Genomic DNA, 20047 nt, shown 5'->3' on the forward strand with positions numbered 1-20047 from the left:
TTGTCCAAAGTTTCTGCAGAGGAAGCACGGGCTTTCCCATATCAACAGCTTGAAGTTTCCTGACTGGAACAAGCACTGTGACTTTTATCTATTTAGTGGCCTTGTCTATCTCTTTATCAACTGGTTTTTCAAGGAGACATTCCAATGATACAAATATTTTGTCTAATGAAGCACAGACCCTATAGCCAGAGTATTCCTTACAAACTACCCAAAGCTGCACTCCGCATCCTCACCATCTCTTAAAGTAATATAACACTTTGCAAACAGTGTGTTCAAACAGAGTAAAGTTACTTAGGAGTTAGTTAATTCCCCCTTGCATCTCTCTCCAGCACATATATGCACCATATCCGGGATCATTAGTCTCGGTACTGGATTAATCAGCATTCACAATTAACAAACAGCCTGAATCATTTTAGAGAGAATTTATAACTCAAACTACTAAAACTAGGCATATAATATCCTGTATTTTCTATAATAGTTGTTCAATTGATCTTGACAGAATTGAAGTATCCCATTATCCTCTTGCATTACCCTTGTTAAATGCACCCACCTTGTTTCCAAACTTCACTTGCAAGAATTAAATTTAAAATGTCAGATAAACTACATCATATTTTTTGGAGTAAATGCCTGCTGGGGTACAATGTGTAACCTCTCCCAGGAGTACTTGTATATGTTACAAGAGAACAACAGGTGATAGTGAAATTTCAACCATCTGTATAGTAGATGCAAAGAATAGTTTGTGAATTAAAAAAGGACTTTTCTAAAGTCTCCAAAATGTAGACTGAAAGCTGCTACCCAATCGACTAATACATATAGTTAGCTTTGCTTTAAAGTATTGGAATATTCTATCACATTTCATCATAATACAAAAAGCTTGAAAACTATGCATATCTTTTGATTCAACAATAGCATTTTTAAGGATTAACCCTGGAAGTTATCAAAAATCTTTACTGCAGTCTTTCCCCCAATTAAAAACAATCAAAATATCCTATAAAAAGGGATCTCTTATGATTAAATGATCAAAAAATATAATGAATATACATTGGCATGGGAAAATGTTTACACTACTGCATGACTGCATTAAATGAATATATAAAAACTATTATGAAATGAGTATCACATAATATGAGAGAAAGAGTACATGCATACAGGTAAACATAAATCATTTGAGGTAGAACTGGGAACAATTTTGTTTTCCTCTTTGTGCTTCGTTTTATTCTTCAAGTTGTCTTCATTGAATGTGTTTCAACTTCAATTAAAAGAAGCTATAACATTTTTCTTAACTTTAGGGAAGGAGGCCAAATTGTTTGATATAACAAACTACTTCCCAATTACTGAAGGCTTCCTCCCTTCCAGAAGCTTGCAAGTGGTTTTCAAATTATTATAACTACTATTGCTATAAGGAAACTTATTTAAAAACTAATCAACAAGGGTTAAAACTAATGGTGCCACAGCGATTCAAAACATTATCATTTGGTTTGCAAATACTGTTTGTTTAAGTAATGTATGAACTAAAAGTAATTCTCCATCTTAAAATGTACTTGTTTATTAAATAATTATAAACTGATCAAGGTCTATACATATATAAGGAATCTGAGGCTGTACTTTGACAGTGTGTTAGAAACTAAAATTATTTTGGTACTTATAGTTTTGAAACGGAACATGAAGAGGTAAAATATAAACTCAAAGTTTTAAAGTTCAAGTAAAATGCCAAAATGTTAACACTTTGATAATTAGATATGGGTCTTGAAATAAGGGGAAATATTTAATTAAGGTGAATGAAATTGAAAAGGACTTCTAGTTGCACACTTAATTTCTGAAGTGTCTTGTATTAAGAAAGCTGGAGGCTGGGCGCAGTGGCTTACACCTGTAATCCCAGCACTTTGAGAGGCCGAGGTGGGTGGATCACAGGGTCAGGAGATCAAGACCATCTTGGCTAACACAGTGAAACCTTGTCTCTACTAAAAATACAAAAAAATTAGCCGGGCATGGTGGCCGGCACTTGTAGTTCCAGCTACTTGGGAGGCTGAGGCAGAAGAGTGGCATGAACCCAGGAGGTGGAGCTTTCAGTGAGCCCAGATGGTGCCACTGCACTCCAGTCTGGGTGACAGTGAGAGACTCTGTCAAGGGAAGGGGAGGGGAAGGGGAAGGGGAGGGGGAGGGAGGGGAGGAGAGGGAACTGGAAAATGTTATTGTATAATCATCCATATATATTGCACATGTTAAAAAACAAAGCGAGGACTGATTGGATAGTCAACCAAAAGAGAAAGAGATTTGCATTTTAAAAGACTTCTCATAACCACTCATTTGTCCTATATTTATATACATGTAATATGTGAATGGATAATCAATAAATATTAACCAATGGCAACTCACACTTAGTAGAGAAATATTTTTAAAGGGACTCTCCAAGCTCTAGTACTTTTTACAATCTAAACATGTTTCATTTTCAAGTAATATGAAATAACTCTGTTCCTGGAATTGTTTTCCAACACAACCATTTCATCACATTCCATTTTGTAAAACACCCATTCCAAAAAACCTAACTTACAAATCTAGTGAGAAATCAAACTACTAAAAGTATACAAATAATTAACAAGTTCTTTCCAGAAAACAAAAAAAAAAACTAATAAAATATGAAATATATAAATGTAAAAACTGAAGGTAACCTTATTTTATCTATTTAAATGGGTATGAAGACTATACCTATTGACATATAACTTTCCATATTTTAAAATAAGCACAAACTTGATATGAAAAAGAAATCCTAATCTTAGGAAAGCACCATGTGGCATTTTTTAACTTTACTACCACTTTGTTGACTCTTTGTCCCAGAGCAGATCACCTCCAACATTAGTACTCTGACCTTCTAGAGAACTGACAGATAAAGTTTATAGTGAGAAAAAATGAGCTTTTATGGGTTTCCAAAAGGGAATTCTCATGACACTAAAAGCCATATAATAATATTGATTTGATAACCAATTTTTTTACTGCCCAATTATAGACTTAAGATTTCTAGAAAAATATCCAAGTGAAATTTGACATAAAATACAGTAAAAAAATAGTCTTGAGCTCATGACAAACAGTCTAGAATGTCTTTACAAACTTTAAAAATACATATAAAACGATTTTTAAAATCAGGTCTTCTTTAAAGTGTTGAGAATCCCAAGATTTACCTTTTACCTTGGGCCTGACTGACCCTCCTCCTGATACATTTGTCAAAAATCAATTCAGTTATAGCTTGTACCTTTCTGAGAAAATAATTTCCAGGCCTGTTTCTAGTTTCCTTCCATCCTAAAGGCAAACGTACAATGTACAGAAACAAGGATTATTTTCTTGTAAAACCATCTTCAAAAATCAATTAGAATACTCAAAATATTCTATTCTCACAAATGAAAATAAGTTGCTTACTGGAATGACAGTCTTCCGTTTCACTGCCTTAAAAATTAAGCTGGCATGGATAATAAAAGTGTTTTCTCACTGGATATGCTTGGCATTCAAATGTTTTTAAAACAAATACTAATCCATAATTAGATTTCACAGGCACAATCTATAGAAAATAGAATTCTTTTTTATTTTCTGAGAGAAATATTAATGATTTGTTATCATAAAAGTTATAATAACAATGCCATGGTTTGGATAAACTTATAAACAAACCTGTATGTGAATGTTTTGTATCCTTTTCAGCCTAATCTCTACCATTCATTCATTCAACAAATACTTACTGTGCCTACTAAGTGCCTGCTCATCATTGTTCTGCATGCTTGGGGACAAATTAGGTAACAAAGCAAATGGTACTCTTATCACAAACAATTTCTTTCTAATTGGAGTAAAAAGACCATCATCAAGTTAAATGTATGTCAGATGAGGGCACCTATAAAGAAAAATAACACAGGATAACAGAGGATAGGGGCTACTGAGAGCTGGTGTGAGGAGGTTATTTGATGCAGCGTTGTGAGAAAACATCTTGCTGATAATGAGATGACATCTGAACAGAAATCAGAAGAAGGGGCGAGGGGATTGGGGAGTATGTAGATCTGGATCTAAGCAACAGGCACAGCAAGACCCTGATAGGCATATGCTTGGTATGTGCAAAGAGGAGGAAGCTCTGTGTGACCACAAAACATAAACAAATTTGCTTTATTCAACAAGCATTTATTAATTATTACATTCTAAAAATTAAACTGTTTTGTGATATTATGATGACCCAAATACAGTCTTGGGTCTCAGGCCTCGATATAACTTCAATACAGAATGATAAATGTAGAACATTTGAGCAGGGTCCCAAAGAGGGACCAATAGCAAGTTATACGAATAGTTCAAGAAGGTGAACCAAGAGCCCAGGAAATACCGAATTGAAGAAATGTGGCAGACATTATTGGCTCACGTAACTATTCAAATTCTCCTTTTGCTTCCTTCTAGAATTCAAGCTAAAATATTTGAAATATTTGATCGCCCAGGTGCAGCGAGTGGGAGCACGTTCCACAATCCACCAAAGTGGTATGGCTGGAAGGAAGGCTCAAAATTGGAAAGCACCTTCTATTGGGAGCCAGAACACTGCTGCACACCTCTAAGCAAATCAGCAGGCCACAGGGCATCTGACTCACACCAGGCCTCTGGTATCAGACCCTCCTTCCAAGCTCTGCTGCCTCCAGCCTCCCTTATCATCTTCAACAGGAGCTATTCATCAGCCTTCTAACTGATCTCCCTACCTGTAGCTACATTTAACGTCTTCCATTCTTCCTCTGAAATTTATAGATACCTTGATGTCACTTTTCCACTCAAAAACCTATACTTTTTCTATGAAATAAAGAAAATTATTTAACAAGACATAAGACCCCTTACAATTTGGTTCCAAGCTCCATTCTAGCCTCAATTTCTGTCACTCCCACAGACACACTATTACTCTAAATACTAAAGAAACCATTCTATTTCATCAAACACTCCATACACATTCCTACCTGCGAGTACTGCTCCTGCTATTTCTCCTCTCTGAAACCTTTTGCCTTCATGACCTGTCAAATTCCTACATGTAGTTCAAGACGTCATTCAAATTTCATCTCATCCGTGAAGACTTAGTCAATTACTCACCCATATTGAGCTAGTCAGAAGTAATTACGCCTTCCTCTGTAGTGCCCTAAATTTTGCTTTTACCCCATTTAGAGCAGTCACCACAATCCCTCTTATACTATAGTTATACAGTATACGTGTGTGTGTCTCCCAACCAGATCTCAATTTCTTGGCAGCAAGGTTTATGTACAATTCATGTTTGTAACTACTCATAACCCAGCAAAGTGCCTTGTATACAATATTCAGCTAATGCATTCTGAATTCTCATCAACAGGCTGTAATTAAGTCACTATCTTATGAGGAATAAAACAAAGGAGGTATTCCTGAATTTGAAAATTACAGTGTCATCACAAATTGAATTGTTCAGGTATTACTATGGTATTCAGATCTACAAGTAAATCCTAAATCACGGCCAATATCATTGAATAGAAAGATAAAGACAGTAAAAAATAAAGTGTGAGTGTTTATTGGACAGCATGAAATACAGAGGAATGGAGAAATGCAAAGCATAAAGCTACCCATATTAGAAGCATTATCAAGGGATACTTATTTAACAAACATTTACTAAGTGCATATTGTGAGTCAGATACTATACTGATCAGTGACAATAAAGGTGAAAATAGTGAGGGACGGCTGATATTTTACATGCACTTTTTTAAGTGCAAAGTGTTGACCTTTATTACTTCCAAAAGTATGAGCAAAAGATCTGCTTAACGGCCAAATAAAACTACCAATACCCAATTCTGAGTTCAAATCTAGGAAACTATTTTGCCTACATTGTGATTATGTAAGAACCCTTCTCCTAGGACTGCTTTTGAATGTTAAAAGAGCTTTCTTTATTCCTAGTGACTATAAACTGCTCAGATAGAAAATTTCAGTTCCAGACACTTGAATACATTCCCTGCTTTGAATTAAGTTCTATCCATGCACAGACTGTTTTCGTAATTAAGGTACCAACAACCCTGCCATCATGAATGAAAAGAGAGGAATTTATTAAAATAGGGTTATATGGGGGATGTTGTATGGGAGACAGTAGATAGTTGTTCATTTTGTCCTCTGAGGTTAAAATAACAGAAACTGAATGGAAATACAATAAAGAGAATTTAAGTCAGACACTGGAGGAGTTGTAAGTTACTGATTCCTACCAAGTCTGAGCCATTCCTTCTGCAGATTTTGAATGAAGACGTAGTCTGCGTCCTTCTGAGACAGTCAAGGGCACAACAAGCAGATGTAAAGATGACCTCTTAAGATTTCCTTTGGACATGAAATTCTATCGTACATAACCATTTGCTTGTGAATTAAAAAGTATAAAGGTGTCCCTCTAAGAATTTAAAAATTCAAATGTCAACTAATGCAAAATCTGATTTAATATGTCCTTAGCCATATGATGCTTCTATAAATCAGCATCAGTAATATAAATTATCAAATGACCTGTTTGCCTTTTGAATAAATTCCGATTGCCTATTTCTTTAAAAACTAAGATCCTAACATATGAGTACTATAAAATATCTTTGTTTAAACAATAGTCTATGCATAGAGTTAAAAGCAATCATATTTCTTACTTACTCATGGAACACTCAGCCCCCAGAAAACATTGGTACTAAACCATTTTGAGGACTTTCCTGTTTTTCAAAACAACTTGGACATTATTACACTGATGTCCCCTTAGCAATAACAAGCAATTCTACAAAATTTAGTCCACAAACCCTCACAAATTAAAAATATTACAATATCCTTTAAATGTATAAATGATTTATACCCATAATATTAACAAATGTATTTCTTAATATTCATTCATTCATTCAAGAAGGGATTATTGAGGTTCAACATGTAGGCACTATGCTAAGCGTAAAGATACCAACATGACCCAATTACAGCTCCTGTCCTCAGACACGGAAACATAACAATACCAACACATATGCACTAACTGTTCAAAAGACAATCAATAGCAAGTTACTATATAAACCAAGTATCCAGAGAGTTTCAAAAGTCCAAACAACTAACTGTACAAAGGAATTAAGGAATTACAGCAGATAACTTTAGGATGGCTCATTCAACACTCATTCTAATTCCCATTCTCCCTGCCTTCCTCTAAAAGAGGCTAGAAAGCGAAAACACTCATTACTTCACTCTAGAGGTGGTTATATAGGACATACTTTTGACCAATGAGAACTAGACAGAAGTCCCTGTGAATAAACATCCCTTTCTAAAGAAAAAGAGAAAGTATCCATGGAAAGAAAGTCTCTGAGCTCTCCCTTTGTTCTTCCTGCTTGAAAGTGAAATAAGAGGCAAAAGTAACATGCTAAGGATGGTGGGGAAGTTAGACACTACCTGGATCCCTGACAGTATCAGTTACCTGTGAATTAACTGCCTTCTGATTCTTACGAGACAAATAAAACCCTAACTCATTTAAATCAATGTCAGTAAGATTTTCTACTACTTGGAGCCAGAGGCATTTTTACCATTAAAATAGGAGATACTTGAGTTAGACTCTTTATGGTTCCTCTTTTCTTAAGCTGCAATCCAGTCCTTCCTAGTTAGAAAAAAACAAAAGAATTTTGAATTTACACTTCTACAATTTTCTGTAATCTGAATTCCTTCTATAAACATGGTCAAATTCCTCCATAAAAATCCATTTGTTGCATAGTTATTACAAGGTTTTTATTTTCTTAAGTGGAGCCTTCAATCCCTCAAATCTATTAAAATGACATTTTTCTATAGTATGGTATATATCATTCATATATATAATACACATATATAAGTAAATAGCTGAAGGTTAGGAAGAAAGGAGAAAAGAAGGAGAATAGGGGGAGAGAAAAAGGGAAGGTATCTAATTTGTGTGAAAGTGTAAACTATGCTTTTCAATTTTGTGAGCACCTTAGAAAGTGGCTTAAGAATAAATGAAAGGCTGGGTGCGGTGACTCACGCCTGTAATCCCAGCACTTTGGGAGGCTGAGGCGGGCGGATCACCTGAGGTTAGGAGTTCGAGAAAAGCCTGATCAACATGGAGAAACCCTGTCTCTACTAAAAATACAAAATTAGCCAGGCGTGCTGGCATGTGCCTATAATCCCAGCTACTCAGGAGGCTGAGGCAAGAGAATCACTTGAACCCGGGAGGTAGAGGTTGTGGTGAGCCAAGATCGCGCCATTGCACTCCAGCTCTGGTAACAGAGCAAGACTCCACTCAAAATAAATAAATACATAAATAAAATGAGAGATTATAAAACAACAGTATTTTTTAAATAGGAAAGACTCCCACACATACACTTGAAATCAACGATTCTGTTTTAGAAAACTTTTTGAATTTGAAAAATGTATATCCCAACAAATACTTTGTGTCTAATTTACCACTAGTATTATTTTATTATTTAATAATCCATCTATCTCTAGTCATCTCCCTAAGGTAATAATAACACAATAATCATTCTCTATGTATGTTTCTCTTGGACAAATTTTAAATGTGTACTATTCTTGGGATAATTTCTATTGTATAGTGCTGAAAAGATTCATTAATTTCAATCGCCATCAACTCCATACACCACATATACTAGTTTCACCATTTTTGTTCAAATATATTTCACTGTGGCCATTCAAAGGAAAATTACACATTCCAATAACATTTGAGTTCCTCTCAGTTATCCTTTCAGTGGTTCAGGGTAATGATAGAGTAAAGAATCATGTTCTTCACAGGCTCTCCTTTTTTTCCCCCCATTTGGTAGAATTTCAACTTCAAATCTCTTATGCCAAAAAGCAGTGGGTAATGTCTAATGCTCTTCTCAAACAGTGGCTTACTTTGGAGGGAAGGAGAGTGAGAGTCAGGAGAAATTACTCATTCCTGCTTCTAAAGGATCTTAGCATATGGGATAAGCAATCTCTTACTCTATTTTCCTAAAATAGAATTACAGAAACATATTAAGTTAGGGGTAGGGGAAGAAAGGAAAACAAATAAGAATTAGAAACCTTTCAACTCTGGGTATAGGTAATTCCTCACAGAGTGAAATTACTGAGTTATCTAGCCTAATTCTCACGAAGATAAGTCAAAAAATCCACGTATTCATAAAACCTGTAGTTTATATATTCCTTACCATCAGTCACAGGTAGAGACTTCCTCTGTAAAACAGAACAATGCTACATTCTTTTTCCTGAAACTCTAAGAATGGGATAAATAAGGATAATAATACTATAGTCACATAACATAAATGCTTTCATTTTAAAAGCAGTATTCAAAGACAATCTATGAAAATCCATGGGATATAAAAAAAATTCAGAGAACGACAAATCTCCCTTGTTTATAATATCATCTCAACTTCAATTTCATTTTCAGTTATCTCCTTTCAAAAATATATATCTGGGGTCCTTATATGATATGAAGTCCGTTTTCTAAGGCTCACTTTTATTTGGTTATCTTTTTAGGTGCACTAAAGATTGAGTTTACAATAAACTGAACAGACAGCATACAAAAGGCTTTTAGAACTATACCATATGGTCCAGGGAAGGGAACAATCTGGACGATCCCCACTTCAATCTGCAAGCTTGTCCACCTCTATAACACATTATACCACTGTAATAAAATATTAAGATGGAAATGTAAAAGCTAAAATAGTCTATCTTTAGCATTACCAGGCAACCACACTTCCAAAAATTTACTGATAAACTTAATATTATTAACATTTACTTTAATTTACATTCTGAGATTTTGGTATGCAACACCAGGCATACAAACGTAGGCCACCATTCAATAGAAACAATATTTCAGCAGGGCTATGTGTGGGTATTCAACTTACACTTCAGAAATTTAGAAGGAAAAAAAAAACCACTTTTACAGGGGCATATTGGCAGAGGCTGATGTAACAGATGACACATTCTTGGAAATCAAATAAAAGCAATAGGGAAATACCCATTGTTGCCTGGTGAAGGCCTAATCACATGGACACAGCTGGAACCAATGTAGATCATTCATTAATAACATTGTATTGTAGTAGCCACTTTTTGATGCATTTCAAGTGCTGCTTTAGCCAAATCCCTAAATTTCTTTGTTCAATGTTAGTAAGATTGTTTTAATGGGAAATATGAGAAGATTTAGGACAGGGGAAAAAAAAAAAAAACCTGTTCTCATGCTAAAAATGAAGCTAACTCAAAAAGCTAAATGTCACTTTACCTTGCAATCGACTTACACTATCAGCAGCTTAAAATATGCAGTGTAAACCTAAAAAGGAGGAACTCATATGGTACTATAGATAAAAAGTGAGCAGTGTGAGATGCCATAGAAAACACATGAAATACTTGTAAAAGTATTCTACAGAATAATACGTCAGAGGGTGGGAGAAATTAAAACGTATCAAAAATTAAGAGGAAATTAACATGTACCCTTTCATGCAATACTATCTATTGAATTTTGACACTAAAGTATGTACCGTATGCTTAAGGGAAGATTACTCATATTTAGATCACACAAACTTAAAAATCGCTATTTGTTATTACATTACCAATATTCGATATCAAACAAGACATTCAAACCATCTTCCCGACAGTCATGTTTGAAATCTATATTGACATTCAAATGAAATGAAGTACTAGTTATAATTATAAACTTAGTACTTAATATAGTAAAATCCTAGTTAAAATAATCAACAGTATTTATTCAATTTTGCTGTTATCTCTTAATAAATGTGTTTCTCCATGTTTTTACAAATATAATGATTGTTACTATATTATGTTCCTTATAAAATATATAATGGCAAACTAAAAAGATATAATAGCTTTGCTATGTGTTCTGAATTAAAACTATACAATTTATTGTCTATAAATTCTATTCTACAAAAATGAAAAACTCAACCGTATTTACCAAAAAACTGCTTAAACATTATGGCTCTTAAATATTTCTCCTATGCCTCTGTGTGTAGTTAGAATAAATAAATAAATAGAACAATTCACATTGTCCTAAATCACTGAAAGATATATTCTTACCACAGAAAAAATAAAGAGCTTCACTGCAAATAAAAATTAAACCACTGCATAAAGTGTATTTAAAGTCACTGAATAGTGCTTAATATGCAATAAACATTATTCAGTATACACAGAATGAAAGAGGCTTGTGTGTGTATGTTATCTTTACTCGCTAATGTTAACATTATCAGACCTTGCCACAGGGGATTCAAGACAGTCATGAACTTAACTGGATCAAGTGAAAAAAGTTTCACTGGCATTCCTTCGCAAAACTCTCAGAATTCAGAAGTTTAAAATGCTGAACTAAAGATTTAATTCATATAACTTAACAAGCATCCCACCCAGATTCATTTTAGTAGCTCTGCATAAAAAAAGCCACTTTGCAAGTTTAAAAAGATAGCATTGGGAGCAATGAAAAATTGTAGCATTTATTACATGTGCATTATGCATACAAAGCAACTGGAGTATTTGTTTGTTTTGCTAAAGTAGTGAACCAACATGTCGCTGAGCCTGTTCGGAATGAGAGAAAACAACAGGTGAGTTTATTTAATGCATACTGCTGATACACCTCTGTTTTATAACTCCTTTTAATAATTTTAAAGCGTTTTCTAAATTAAAAATAAATCCCCAGAAAAGAAACAACTGTTAGATTGCACAATTTTATCTTACAGTACCCATAATAGATATATTTCCTGGTATATACGGCATATAAAAACGTTTCATATTAATAATTCAAACACGAGCCACTGTTTGCTTCCTTTTCAGTCAATTTGTTACACTGTTACAAAAATACATGAGTTTTTCTTCTCAAAGTAATTTTCTTATTGCCAAAAATCATTGACAATTTTTAAAATAAAGATCAGTCAAAATAATATCAATCTCCTCCTATAAAAACATATTCTGCCTATTAACCATTCTTATCTTGATTGCAAAACTAATTTTTAAAATAGATCACTTTAAAAAATCTAATTTTTAAAATAGATCACTAGAAAGTAAATCATTTGTTTTGCTTAATACAACAGAAAACATATTTACATTGTGAGGAACATTCTACGAAATTTCATAGAATGCTTGCTCATAGTGAAAATCTAGTCTCCTGCTCAAATCATCACTATTTAAAACTCATTATGCCACATTTTCACACTCCTAATGGTAGGGCACTAACTATAATTTTGTGAGAATTGGTAAACTTAAAAACACTTCTGTGTTTTACGTTGCATTTTTTATTTCAAAGGAAAAATATTTTAAATGCACATCCCTTTATTTTAATGGAAGTTCACTTGCTTATCTACCAAGACTTATCAGACATTCTAAAAGTATTCAACTTGTAAAAGATATGAACTGACATTGAATTTTAGACAAAAATAGAAAACAATGGCAGACATTTTGGTCTCAACAAGAGATATCTTGGCATAAAAATCCATATAATACAGGCAAATAATACTCAAAAGTTTCCATTCAAATAATAAATTCTGAAGCAGACAAGATTCCAACCAATCAAAAATACTGTGTCAACATGACCAAAGTTAGCAATAGTAGCAAAAATGCAACTGTAAAGAAAATACCTAAGAGAGTGGAAAAGGCAAATTTAGCACCAACTTCTATAAGGAACAAAGCCATTTACTAAATGTGGAAGTTGTAAGGGGAATGATATTTCTATTTCAGAAAAAAAATATTTCTTTTCACAATGGTGGTCTGTGTGAAGAAAGAGGAAGAAAAGGGGAAAAAACAGTGTAAGTGGGAAACACTAAGGCTGCCTGCCTGCCTTCGGTGATGCTGGGAGGGTAGACCCTCTGCCTTACAAAAACCACTGCCAGAACCAAGCTACACAAAACATTTTGGCTGCAAGCCTATAACAGTGCCAGGCTGTTTTTCATTTTTGTGCTAGACTCCCTCAATTGAGACAGTGTGGGATTGTCACTTTGATGCACATAGAGAACAAAGAATAATATAGTTTGGGGGGGATTTTCTTGCCCCTTTAAAGTCAGGTTAGCATTTTGTTTTCTTTGACAGGTCTTGAAAAGACCCAAGAAACAAAGTTATGCCGAAGAATGCATTAACTGCCTAACAAAATTAATGTCAAGTACAATACTGTCAACAGTTTAAAAGCCATGTGAGAGATTAACATTTTTTAAAAGCAGACTTAAAAAGAGTCCAAGTCATATAGTTACCTGTTTAAGAGGCCAGAGACCAAGAAATACATGATTCACAAACACATAATCTTATTTAAAATCTGATGCCATGAAGGCACACCATAAAATCCAGGCCAAAAAAAAAGTAGTATTATAATTTTTAGGTCACTATTCAGAGACAACTATGTCAGCTGCTATTCTGACCTTGAATTCTCTAAAATTAAATAATGTGATGAAAAGATTATAACATTAGAATCTGAATACTTTAAGCCTTCACAGAGAAAGAAGTGATAAGTGATCAAAAATGTTTAAAGAATTAAACCACAAATCATCAAAAAAGTTGCCACAGACACAAACAGGAAAACCGTCTCTTCAATCCTATTCAATTCTGTACTACAAGTGAAGCTAACACAAATGAGAAAGCCGAGTATGTGCTGCTGTAACCTTCAACTAAATATATTATCTGAATCTGGTGACTAAAAGACACCAATAAGCCATTAGCTCCTAGATGTATGACCTTTTATCTTTCTAATGCACAAGATAAGTAAAGGTAGAGGTCCATTTTCTACAAACCAAATGAAAAGAAAGAATGAACTGTGACAAGCTCAGATCCCATGCTGGCATATTTTACACTAAGCTCAGCATCATCTAGAAGCAGTATGCTTCTCCCTGCCAATCAGAGGGGAAAAAAGTTGTGCTACTAATACAGTGTTGATAAATAGCACCAAACATCTACTAGTCCTTTCCTCCTGCACATTGCCATTGAATCAGCTGTTAAAAGAAGACCAATAGCTGTTACAGAAATAGCAAGAACTAAAGCACTTGCCTCAGATGTTATACATGGAGACATGGAGCATTTACCACCTGAGCCTATCTAATTTCCGGCAAAATGATCCCCTGCCCAGTTTTGTTCATGGCCACAGAATCTGATAACAAGTCACGATTCGTGTTGAGAAAGGCAGTGGGGGAGTGAGAACATGGGGAAGGAATCAAGTGAGAACAGTGGGCAAACTTCAAACTATATACACGCTTCTCTTATTATTCAAATTAGTGCCCATGCACAGCGCTTCAGGATGACAAAAGCTGTGTTAAAGGGCTCAGGTACAATGATTTACTTTGGGTGGTAAGGGTAAGTCTGCCATGTAATTAAAGAATGCATTATTTTGCTCCTCACTGCTCGCCTTTTACATTTCTTTTTTCTCTAGGACATACTGATGATGGCATTACTGCATGGGACACTGATAGTTGCAGGCAAGGCATTCATGTAGTGCCAAAGTGGTCCAGAGAATGATGTCTGGCTGGCCTTAGTTCAACAAGGAATATGAGGCAAAAACAGAAAACAAAAAGAACGAAAGGTGTAGAAAAAGCCAGTCAATAGACTGTTTTTCTGTTTATTAATGGTACCATAAAACAAGGGGAAAATCTGGAAAAAGCAGCCAAGCTAACTCAATTACAAAGAAAGATTAAAGGAGTTAAATGTCTATAACTTGGCTGACAACCAAGGAACAATATGAGAGCTGTCCACAACTCTCCAAAGAATATACATAAAAAGAAAAGTAGAGAATTATTGTCTACTATCGATGTATAAATACATGAAATAATAATGAGATAAAAATAAAGAAATCTGACTTTAAGCAGCAGGGAAATAACCTGGTGAAACTTAAAAAAGGCTGCTTCCTTCTCTTTAGAAATATCAATCATCTTACTGACCCACACTGCAGTAAACGAGACATAACAGAAAATGCCCACATACTGCCAGAGGACTGAATTGATGGAGATATAAAAATGAAGTCCCATCTGCTTACCTGATTATCCAGATATACTGATGTCCCTTTACATATGTCCAATCTGGCTAATGCAGAGATACCTGTAAGATCACAAAAGACATAGTTAGTACCTTCAAAATAAACCCAGCCTGAATTCTCAATCTTGAGCTGGTCAAGAGCTAATTTGGATGATCTAGTCTGGCTCTTGGATATTCCAAGATGGGAGAAGAATGTGCAAGAACAGAAATGTTCTGAGTGATTGTAAGGTTATTCTTAATTAATAAGAGATTTTCAGTCTCTGCAGAGATTTTCCAAATCATTTGTAACTTAATAATAATAATAATTATTCAGATTAGGTCTTTAGCCTTGGTCATTGGATGGCCTTCAGGAATCTATGCTCTACTGAATGATATATGTAAAATTGGTGGGTTTATGTAAATAAGTATCTCTGGGAGAAGGTCAATAGTTTGTCAGATTTGCCAAAAGGTCCATAGTCCAAAAAACTGTCAAGAACCTCTGCTGAGGCTTGCCTAACATCTCAGAGGCAGGTTGGAATGCATATGGATGAGCATTCCAGGTTTGGGGGATCCCCCCCCCCGGGAAACACAGACACTTGCAGATCTGGGGTAAATACCTTAAGAATACTACTTTCTGGGAGAGCAATACATCAGGTTTAAACTGTTGCTTAACTCACACAGCCCTGTGATCCCTGTAAGCCATGCAGTCTTGAAGAGAACTAACACATTACCATATATACCCAAGGGTGCCTATCATGACTTTTCCTGTTCTGTGTATATTAAAGTCAGGATTCCTAGGAATATCAATTCTGACAGGGCCAGAACTCACACTGTAACTCATCCAAAAAGGACCATTTACGACAAGAAAAACAAGGTGTGATCAAATCAATAGGAAATGTGTCTCCAAAACAGTTTACATAAAAAATTACAGAATTAGCCAAACATATTCATTCTTTCTTTTCATTTGGTTTATAGAAAATGGACCTCTACCTTTACTTACCTTGTGCATTAGAAAATTACCTTTTGTGGTGTCCTGTTTCAAATAATAATCATGTATTGTATACTCTCAAAAAATAATGTATTTAGACAATCACCTTCTGGGCATCTACCATGCATTGCACTCAGTGCCGAGGACTCAGCAGTGAATAAGTCAACAAAGCCCTACTCTGCTGGAGCTTTACTTTGGGGAGTGGGAGAAGGATGCAGGGTGACAAACAAGTATATCAGCAACATCATTTCAATTTGTGATACATGATATGAAAAAATAAACACGAAGATGTGACCAAGGCACGAGAGAGCAGTCTATACCCACCCAGCATGTCACAGAAATCTTCACTACAATCTCAGAGTCTGTCAGGGTCTTAAAGAGTTGAGACGAGGAAATGATGTTAGAGACAGCTAGCCAGACCAGTGAATTTCAGAGATGAAGACAGAAGAGCTATTCTAGAAGACAGTATCACTACCTCATTATCTCTACACTTCAAAATACATATGCCTCGACTGAATGATAATGTTATGATACAAGCTCTGCTTGTAGAATATAAACCTGAGAACAAGTAAATGAACAGCATTTTGTTATCTCCTTAAAATCCGGCTGACAATACTGTACACTGTGTACTCTTAATATAAAGAACCACATTCTATCCAAATTCTTGTCAAGTTTCATTCTATTAAAACAATTTCATTTTTTGCTTCTACAGATAAATCTGATCAACTTGTGCTACCAAAGAAAGGGGAAAAGAGGGTACAAGGTAGCCAGCCTCCAAGACAGCCCCCAATAATCCTCACCTCAAGGAATGCATGCCTTTGTGTACTCCCTTTGCTCATATCGGGGTTGGTCTGAGTGAGCAACAGAATGCAGAGGAAGTGACAGTGTCTGTCCTAAAAGATATTAGAGCTTCTTCCTTACTCTCTTGGATCTTCCTGGGGGAAGCCAGCTGCCAGCTGCCATGTTGTGAGGACACTCAAGCCATCCTAGGGAAAGGTACACAAGGCATCTTGCCAAACAGCCAGAATCAACATTAACAGCCACGTGAGAGAGCCATTTTCTAAGCAGATCCTCCAGGCTAGTCAAACTTTCAAATGAATGTCACTCTGGCTGACATCTTGATTGCAGCTCATGAAAGACCAAGAGCCAGAACTACCCAGTCTGCACTCCAATCCCTTTCTAGCATGCACTCTAACTTCCTGTATTCACAAAGTTCAAGCTGAAAACATTTCCCAGATGCTCTTGCATCATGCCTTTGGTTGAACCCAGGTTCAACCAAATCCATTCAAGATTTAGAAAGCAGAAATGAGCAAATCAAGGAAGTAGCCAACTACAAATGAGATCAAATTTTGTAGTGAAGGCATTTTGTTCTTCTGAAACAACCATGTATGTAGATATGCTACTAAATGATCCCTAGTCTCATAGGCTCTAAGTAGCAAATGGCAGTGGAGTTTCTACTAGAATAGTATCATGGGATGTTTCCCATGGCTTGTGCTGTTCCTTGCTATTCAGTCAACTTTGGTTCCTTGGCACTTCCGCAAATTAAGTAGCATGTGATGCATCTCTGTATGCAACTCAAACTAGCTATTGTCTGTAACTAAGAACCCACTCTACATATGCAAATTCTCCTGTCTCATAACACTTTCATTCCTATCTCATGGTTGACACTCTTTTCCATTACTAAACCCTCTACCTATACTATGAGTCCTATTCATTTATGCTGTTTCTAGGAACTTGCACTACCCGTCTTCTCCTTTTCTTCTCCACTGGTTTCTTCTCCTTCATCAATAACAGTTCTTCCAACCCTACCAACTATCCCTGTGAAACTTCATAAAATAATAACATAAGCTCGTTGTTTTCACTTCAACTTCCATTCAATACTTGAATTACCATAACTTGGCTTCCTTAGCTATCACTCTACCAAAACCACTATTGCTAAGGCTGGCAAGAACCAATTAGCTATTCTCACTTCTCACCCTACTAGACTGTGGCACTGGCACTCCTACATACCACACCTCTTTGAAGCTTTAATGATAACAAGATTACAAACCTCCAGCCTCAATGAAATAATCTAGCATCCCACCTTCATACATCATCATCACCCATGTCCTCTGCACCTCTACTACCAGAGACATACAACAAATAGGCATACAGAGACCATTTCAAATGCTAACGCTATTCAAATATTCTATTTCTTGATGGCCTAACTGCTTAGACAAACAAAAAGACAGATATAAGCACTGTAAAAAAAAAAAAAAAAAAAAAAAAAAAACACACACACACACAGTGGATTCTATAAGCTATCGATATAGAAATGTATTTCACTATTTTTCAGTTATTTAAGGAAAAATAAATGTTTGGAAGTCAGAGATTCCAAAACAGCAGTGCTACAAAACAAGTGTACAACTTCTTAAAACTAACATCGCAAAGCTAAAAGTTTATTATTATAATTTGTTTAACACTTGCAAGCCAGAATATCTACAACTGCCAACCTAAGCTAGCAACCCTGAGCCCTCTAGTTTTAAATGTGAGGTTTTCTATGACATCTGTCATCTCACTAACCAGAAGTGATGCTGCTGACTTGATAGGCGGGGGGTGGGAGGGGAGTTGACCCATTCCTTCCTCCCTGCTAAAGCTAAAATCTCCTAAAAGGCTGGCCTCCCAGAATGATGTGGACCAAGCTTCTTTGGTTAGGGGTGTACTCAGCCCGTTTCTTTAAATTGCTCAGAAGACAGAACTTTTCAGAAAACCTACAAAAACAATGGCTTATTTTCATTAATTTGCTTTGTGTTGCCATCATTCATTGTCTTCATTTTTAATTCAGTGACATGTATAGCCAAATGAAATGAAGTACAGTCAGTTTTCCTCAATCTGTCTCAGTCTACTCTTCATCTTCTGGGACCCAATTCATGTGATCTTTTAACAACTATTTATTTCACACCAAACTAGTTATCTCCCCAAAGCCTACCAATCTAGCCTCTGGGCATATTTCCTAAATAAAAGCACTAGATCTCTGTAAACCTAAAATTTGCATACTAAAGGAACAAATCAGCTATCAAAAGGCCTAGTAGTATATAGCAGTTGCTCACCTCTAAGCAGAGTTTAAAATTCATTTCAATTTATTATTTTTTAAAGAAACAGCAATTGACTTTTTCCCTTTGCAAAATACAGTGTTTAATAGGCCTAGTTAAATTAGAGGTGATAGTGTAAAGCAAGTGTTTTAAATTAGTAAATTCTAAACCTTTTAATAAAAGTACATCAGTCAGAAGTTTTAATAAGACCCAGCAGGACAGAGAAGAATTAACGGTCTGTAGGAATCAAAAGGGGGTGATAGGCAATGATAACCTTAAACATTTGCATATGGATTTATAATTTCATTGCTTAAAGGTTAATGAAATTATGTGGTATTTTGCCCACTCTTATCCAGTAAATGATTTCATGCCTTGATTTGTATATACTTACCAACTGAATCATATAAAGAAAAAAAGACTCCTTTATCAATTAATCTACGACATTTTTACTTATACACTTCTGGGTGCACAATTATCATTACCTATTCTAACCAATAACTGGGTCCCCTAAAACAAAATGTAAGGTTTCCAAAGCATCTCAGAAAGAAGAACAAACTCATAATCAGAACTCTGAAAGTACACTAAATTGTTAATGTGATTGCTTTTTAAAAAATTAGATATATTCCTTTATTTACTTTATACTTCAAATCAACTATTGCTAATTACTTGCTTTTGCCAAATATTAACATAAAATCCACCCTAGAGATTGATGAAGGCATTCAGGATACACTGAGGGTGAAGATGGAGAAATGCAAACAGTCCACAAAAACAAGTAGAACAGGTTAAAACAGTAAAAGGATTCTAGGCCGAAGCAATTGTTTTAAAACATAACAGCATAAAAACAACACAGTACTGAGGCCTTGCCTCACTGAGCATCCAGGAGGGTGCAGGGTCAGCTGCTTCACTTAATACCCAGTTCTAAGAAAAAACTGCAAAGAGCCTCACTTAGGCAGAATGGTGCTTCCTATCCTGGCTGCACGTTAGAATTCCCTGGACAGCTTAAAACAAAAACCTAAAAATCCACACTTAGGCCCATAACCAGAGATTCTGGTTTCAT

The 20047-nt window shown here is 35.4% G+C and overlaps 1 protein-coding gene across 28 annotated transcripts in view; it reads right to left on the reverse strand.

Moving 5' to 3' along the window:
- Nucleotides 1–20047, reverse strand: part of GTDC1 (glycosyltransferase like domain containing 1) — a 393230-nt gene that overhangs the window by 289118 nt on the left and 84065 nt on the right. For all 28 annotated transcript variants that reach the window (XM_007964893.3, XM_038000665.2, XM_007964892.3 and 25 more), the window contains one exon: nt 14954–15015. The gene's annotated coding sequence lies outside the window, so the exon portion shown is untranslated. The remainder of the gene's footprint in view (nt 1–14953; nt 15016–20047) is intronic.

The sequence above is a fragment of the Chlorocebus sabaeus genome, chromosome 10, assembly GCF_047675955.1.
Source record: "Chlorocebus sabaeus isolate Y175 chromosome 10, mChlSab1.0.hap1, whole genome shotgun sequence".
In the NCBI taxonomy this organism is placed as follows: domain Eukaryota; kingdom Metazoa; phylum Chordata; class Mammalia; order Primates; family Cercopithecidae; genus Chlorocebus; species Chlorocebus sabaeus.